Source organism: Acinonyx jubatus, chromosome X (genome assembly GCF_027475565.1).
Source record: "Acinonyx jubatus isolate Ajub_Pintada_27869175 chromosome X, VMU_Ajub_asm_v1.0, whole genome shotgun sequence".
Taxonomy (NCBI): Eukaryota; Metazoa; Chordata; class Mammalia; order Carnivora; family Felidae; genus Acinonyx; species Acinonyx jubatus.
The window spans coordinates 94,877,193-94,883,499 of NC_069389.1; the positions used below are offsets into that span (position 1 = coordinate 94,877,193).

At 44.6% G+C, this 6,307-nt stretch overlaps 1 non-coding gene across 1 annotated transcript; it reads left to right on the plus strand.

The window, feature by feature from the left end:
• Positions 1–1,346: 1,346 nt before the first annotated feature.
• Positions 1,347–1,450, plus strand: LOC113597671 (U6 spliceosomal RNA). Its single transcript, XR_003418463.1, has one exon. It is a non-coding gene; the product is annotated as a U6 spliceosomal RNA (small nuclear RNA).
• Positions 1,451–6,307: the final 4,857 nt, after the last annotated feature.

The following is a 6,307-nucleotide window of genomic DNA, read 5'->3' on the forward strand; positions in this document are numbered from 1 at the left end:
CTTGAATTCGGCTCAGGTCATGATCTCCCGCTTTGTGAGTTTGAGCCCCACATCAGGCTCTGTGCTGACAACACTGAGCCTATTTGGAATTCTCTCTCTCTCCCTCTCTCTCTCTGCCCCTCCCTCGCTCACACGCTCTCTGCCTGTCAAAACAAACAAATAAACTTTAAAAAATAAGAAAAGATAAAATAATTAATTCAAACAATATAGGCCAAAGGTGGAAAATACTTCCCCACTGTCAGTCTCATTCAGAATCAAGAAAATGGGCCTGAGGGCTTAAGGAGGGCTCGCTAAGGAAATATGAGCCTTGGCTTTACTATCCCTTACTCAGCTGGGAAACCCCAAATACACATGTGTAAAAGCGTTTTTGTGCTGCTTAGGTTTGTTCTCATTCATCGGGTTTTTTTTTTTTTTTTGCCAAATCAAGCTCCCCAGAACATCTTCCTCAGAGTCACCTTGAGATGCTTAATAAAAAAATGCATTCAGACCTGCTGAATCCGAGCCCAGGATTGGAGACTTGGCACCTATATTTTAACCAGCATCCCTTGTCCCCAAGAGAGCCTGATGTACCCTCATCTTTGAGAACCACTGATCTGAGCCAGCGATATTGCTGAAACAGACCAGGCCGAGGATGAAGCCTTATAATAGGCCTGGAGACTATCCTTTGGGAACTATTAATCATTAATCAGGGCCCCCTGGGCAGACTGGATTAACCAGTTACTAATCCCCCCTCCTCGTCTTCGAGACCAGTCGCTATTGTGTCGCTCCGATTCCCACAAATAACGTCTTGAAAGTCCTCAGCTAACATTTTGCCAGCTTTCACTTGCTCCCCACTGCCGCTGCCCAGACCTAGCATTCTAGGAAACTGATCAAAGGTAACGAAACTAGTCTGACAGGGTTTGTTCTCAGGGAATTCGTACTGGGTCCAGTGAACAGAAACCATGCTTCAAACATAATCCATTTTAGATTGTCTCCTGGAATCAACGTCAAGCTTACTGATCTGTCCACGGCCGCTTCTTTCCGGTTTTGAAAACCCACGATCGCACTTGCCTGTCTTCAGGCTTCTGGAGCCTCTCCTACTCTCCACACTGATGAAAACAAAAGTATCCCCAAGAGTGGTCTCAAGGTCTCATTTGCAGGCACTTCCAGGGCTCTGAGAGAGGCAATTTGTCCAGACCAGAGACTTGAACCTGGTTACAACAATGAAATACTCTGCAAGACCACTTGAACTGCTTTCTCCACCCTGGGCTTTTCTTTCCTTAGCGCCGCAGCATCACCTAGGATTTTGTTAGAAATGCACGTTCCTGGGCCCCACCCAGACCGACCAAATCAGAATTTCCATTTTAAGTGACCGCGTTGGCAAGACGCTGAAGTTGGGATCGATGCAGAGAAGATCAGCATGGCCCAGTGCAAGGCTGACACGAAAATTCATGGAGCAGTCCATTTTTTTTTTTTTTTTTTAAAGAATCTCCAGGGGCGCCTGGGTGGCTCGGTTGGTTAAGCGTCCGCCTTTGGCTCAGGTCATGATCTCATGGTCTGTGGGTTCGAGCCCCGCATCGGGCTCTGTGCTGACAGCTCAGAGCCTGGAGCCCGCTTCGGATTCTGTCTCCCTCTCTCTCTGCCCCTCCCCACTCATAATCTGTTTCTCTCTCTCTCTCTCTCTCTCTCTCTCTCCCTCAGAAATAAATAACCATTAAAAAAAACAAAAAAGGAAAGGAAAGCACTGGGCTAGACTTTCAGTATGAAAATTTCTCCTTGACAGAAAGTGAGAGCGGGGGGAGCTCTGGTCTGTCTTTATCATCCATCACTATGTCTTTGTCAAGTGTATGCTTTCCTCCATTGTCTTCTAGCCCTTAACTTATGAAAAGCTCTTTCTGTTGCCCTTACTATGTGGTGTTAAGTCTTGTGAACGCCGTTGTTACAGGTCTATACCAGCCTCCCGCATGTGTCATTGGCCTTGCGTGTTCCTTTCCAAATCTAACCCGCTAAGAACTGACGGGAAGGGATGTTTCCTCATCGAGAAGCTGCAAGGCACAGGGGCGCCTGGGTGGCTCCGTCAGTTGAGGGTCCAACTCTTGATTTCAGCTCAGGTCGTGATCTCACAGTTAGTTCATGAGATCGAGCCCCACATCAGGCTCTGTGCTGACAGTGCAGAGCCTGCTTGGGATTCTCTCTCTGCCCCCCCCCCCCCCGCCCCTACCCTGTTTGCGTGCTTCCTCTCTCTCTCTCCCTCTCTCTCTCTCTCAAAATAAATAAATACTTAAAAAAAAAAAAAAGCTACAAGGCACGATAATTCTCTGTGTACAAAATTCCATTGGAGCCCAGACAACACACAAGCCAAAAGGAGTTGCTATGTTTCTCTTTCTGCATAAGCCCTCAAGCAACCTTTAGACTATCAAGTGTCCTGAAAACTGGCCCCTGGAGGATCTTGTTATTTATTCCAGAACACGAGACTATGCCACCTGCTACTCTCGGCAAGTTACCTACGGTTCTTAGTTAAGTGTGCAAGAGTAAGACCCCACATCGCTCTCCAGCGCCCCACCCCATACCATTTACTTCTGGGAGCCCCGCCCTCCTTGCCCATACTCTTCCAGCGTCCGACTTGTCCGTATCTTCTGCTTGCAAAGCTCCTTACAGAAACCTGATTGCTTACCGTCCGTAATGAAATACCAACGTCCATGCTGTGTCTTCTGTAGCGCCTCCGGGATTAGAAGGGTATCTTCCCCAGTTCCGTGCCGCCCGCACTCTGTCACCTGGGTTTTGCGCTAGGCCTGCTTTTGTTCACTCTCAAAGCCTCCATGGGCGGGCCCAGCAGCACATGGTTGCTCATTTGCTTGACCACCGAAGCTACAGGTCTGGAAAAGGAATCGACCCCATAGGCCCCCCTTACGGCTTCTCTTCTCTTCTTCCAGCCCTTTTCGCCACCAAGAGCTCTTTCCGTCTCTCACGGTGACGGAGCAACTGAGCCCACAAAAAGGGATCGATGCAAATAGACACCGATGTGTGCTTGGGGGAGAGAGGGGAGAAAGAGGAATTGTACACTTTCGGAGGGACAGGCCTCCCGTTAAGTCATGCACAAGCGCCCAGTTACCGCTGCAATTGGTTAATCTCCCCACATTTAGGGAATTTCCCAGAGAGCTTTCTTTCTTTCTTTCTTTTAAGTTTATTTTTTTGAGAGCGCTCAAGCGGGGGAGGGGCAGAGAGAGGGGGACAGAGGATCCGAAGCAGGATCTGCGCTGACAGCAGCGAGGTCGGATCCCACATCAGCTGTGGGACTCGAACTCGCGAACGGCGAGATCACGACCTGAGCCAAAGTCGGACCCTCAACCGACTGTGCCACACAGGTGCCCCCCCAGATAGCTTTCTAATTATTGATTTCTGATTTAACTCTTTATGGTCGGTGACACTTCTTCACGGCCCAGCATAAGGTTTCTCACGGTGAACGTTCCACACTTGAAAGCGATGTGTATTTTGCTATTTCCGGGGTGGGGGGAGACCTATCAATATCCATTAGGACAAGTTAATTCATGGCGTCTTAATGATTACGTGTTCTACTGATTCCTGAGAAAGGAGTATTAAAGTCTCCAAGTATAATTGTGGATTTCTCTCTTTCTCCTCTAAATTCTACCAGTTTTTACTTCACATATTTTGCAGCTCCGTTTTTAGGCACATACACATTTAGAATCGTGCCTTCTTATGCATTGACCCTTTCATCATTACAAAATATCCCTCTATATCTCTGGCAATACTCCTTGCATTAAATTCACTTTATCTGACGTTAATATATATGATATATATAATAATATATATAATTATGTCCTATATTTTATATATATATACACAGGTATATGGTATATATATCTAAAATAATATAGGGGTGCCTGGATGGCTCAGTCGGTTAAGCATCCGACTTCGGCTCAGATCATGATCTCACGGTTCGTGGGTTCAAGCCCCGCATCAGGCTCTGTGCTGACAGCTCAGAGCCCGGAGCTTGCTTTGGATTCTGTGTCTATCTTTCTCTCTGCCCCTCCCCTGCTTGCACTCGCTCTCTCTCTCTCTCTCTTTCAAAAATAAACATTAAAAAATTTTTTTTCAAAAAAAAAAAGAGTATGTCTGTATAAGTGCAAGGCCAGGAACATTTAAGAGATACTATTGCAGTATTTACCTAGGACCCAGCTAGGACCATCCCCTCAAGATAGGACCATCAAAATAAGTAAATAACAGTAACGAGAGCTATCTTTTATTGAGTGTGGACTGTAGGCCAGGCAGTGTTGGAAGGGTTTTACAGACAAAACGTCATAGAATCCTCGCCCCAACTCTATGATGTAGGGGCCATTACTGTCGATGAAGAAACAGCCACAGAGCGGTTAATGAATGTATTCCATGACATGAAGTTATAGTAGAATTTACATCCAGGTTTTCCTGACTTTGCTGCCCTAATTTTTTTTACTTTTTATTCTGAAAATTTTCAAATGCATACAAAAGTATGCAATAAACATTTCAGTGTATTCTCTCATGGGACGCTCTTTAAAAGCATAACCACGAGGCGCTTGGGTGGCTCAGTGGGTTAAGCGGCCGACTTAAGCTCAGGTCATGATCTCGCGGTCCGTGAGTTCAAGCCCCACGTCGGGCTCTGTGCTAACAGCTCGGAGCCTGGAGCCTGTTTCAGATTCTGTGTCTCCCTCTCTCTGACCTTCCCCTGTTCATGCTCTGTCTCTCTCTGTCTCAAAAATAAACGTTAAAAAAATTAAATTAAATTAAAAAAACAAATAAAAGCATAACTACAATATTGTTATCACACCAAAAATACTAACAGTGATCCCTCAACATCATCAAAGAGTCAGTCAGTATTTAAATATCCCTGATAGTTGCATGAATGTTTACAGATTTTTTGTTGTTGTTCACATCAGTATCCACATATTGCAATCGATTGCTGTATCTTTTGAGTCTCTTTTAATCGTTAGGCCCCTCTGGCATTTCTTTGTTTTTCCCATTGGAATTTATTAATGCGGACGTGAGCTAGTTTTCCTGTAAAGTCTCCCACTGTCCATGGATTTTGGTGATTATATCCCAATAGTGGTTTTCAAGTAAACTGTTAGATCTAGAGACTTGTGAAAACCCGGGTTTGATTTCTCGGCAAGACAGTTTCATAGGTGATGCTGTGTTCTTTCATCAGAAGTGCATAATATCTGATCGTCTCTCTACCGGCGATGTCCACAGACACGAGCGAGTCATTGCCCAGATCCATTGTTTCATTAGAGACTGCCAACGGTGATAGTCTATCATTCCTTCTTCACTCAGCTGGAGTACCTCTATAAAGAAAAACTTCCCAGTATCAAGTTTTTGGTTACGCTGAGATAAAATCTGTACAGAAAATACTACAGTCGCTCCTTTGCTGGTAGACATCTCCATATACATAGACCTCAAGCTTGGGTTCCCCATGGTTACAATCACAACTTCAGCTTTTCTTTCCAAAGCATGCGTTCCATGCTAGTGTGTCTGGGGCCAGCCCTGACTACAGGGAAATTGGGAGAAAAGTTGAAAAATATATAAAGTATTGGGGCACCTGGGTGGCTCAGTTGGTTAAGCATCTGACTCTTGATTTCAGCTCGGGTCATGATCTCATTGAGGCGGGCTCTGTGCTGACAGTGTGGTTCCTGCTTGGGATTCTCTCTCTCTCTCTCTCTCCTCCCGCCTCTGCCCCTCTTTCTCTCTCTCTCTCCCTCTCTCTCTCAAAATAAATAAATAAACGTTAAAAATAAAATGAAATCTTTAAAATATATATATATTATATAAATCTTTAAAATATATATATAAAGTATCAATCCAGGTGAGGCAACATCTATTTATATGGAAGTCCAAAAAGAAGGAAAAACAAGAGAGGGGAAGAAGTAATTTAAAAAAAAGAAGAAAATTGTGAAAAAACTGACAGCTTTCCTCCTAAGGTCAGGAACATGACAGGGGTGTCCACTCTCACCACTGTTATTCAACATAGTGTTGGAAGTCTTAGCCTCAGCAATCAGACAACACAAAGAAATAAAAGGCATCCAAATTGTCAAGGAGGAAGTCAAACTTTCACTCTTCCCAGAAGACATGATACTCTATATGGAAAACCCAAAAGATTCCACCAAAAAACTGCTAGAACTGATTCATGAATTCAGCAAAGTCACAGGACATAAAATCAAGGCAGAGAAATCGGTTGCATTCCTATACACCAACAATGAAGCGACAGAAAGAGAAATCAAGGAATCAGTCCCCTTTATAATTGCACCAAAAAACATAAAATACCCAGGAATAAACCTAACCA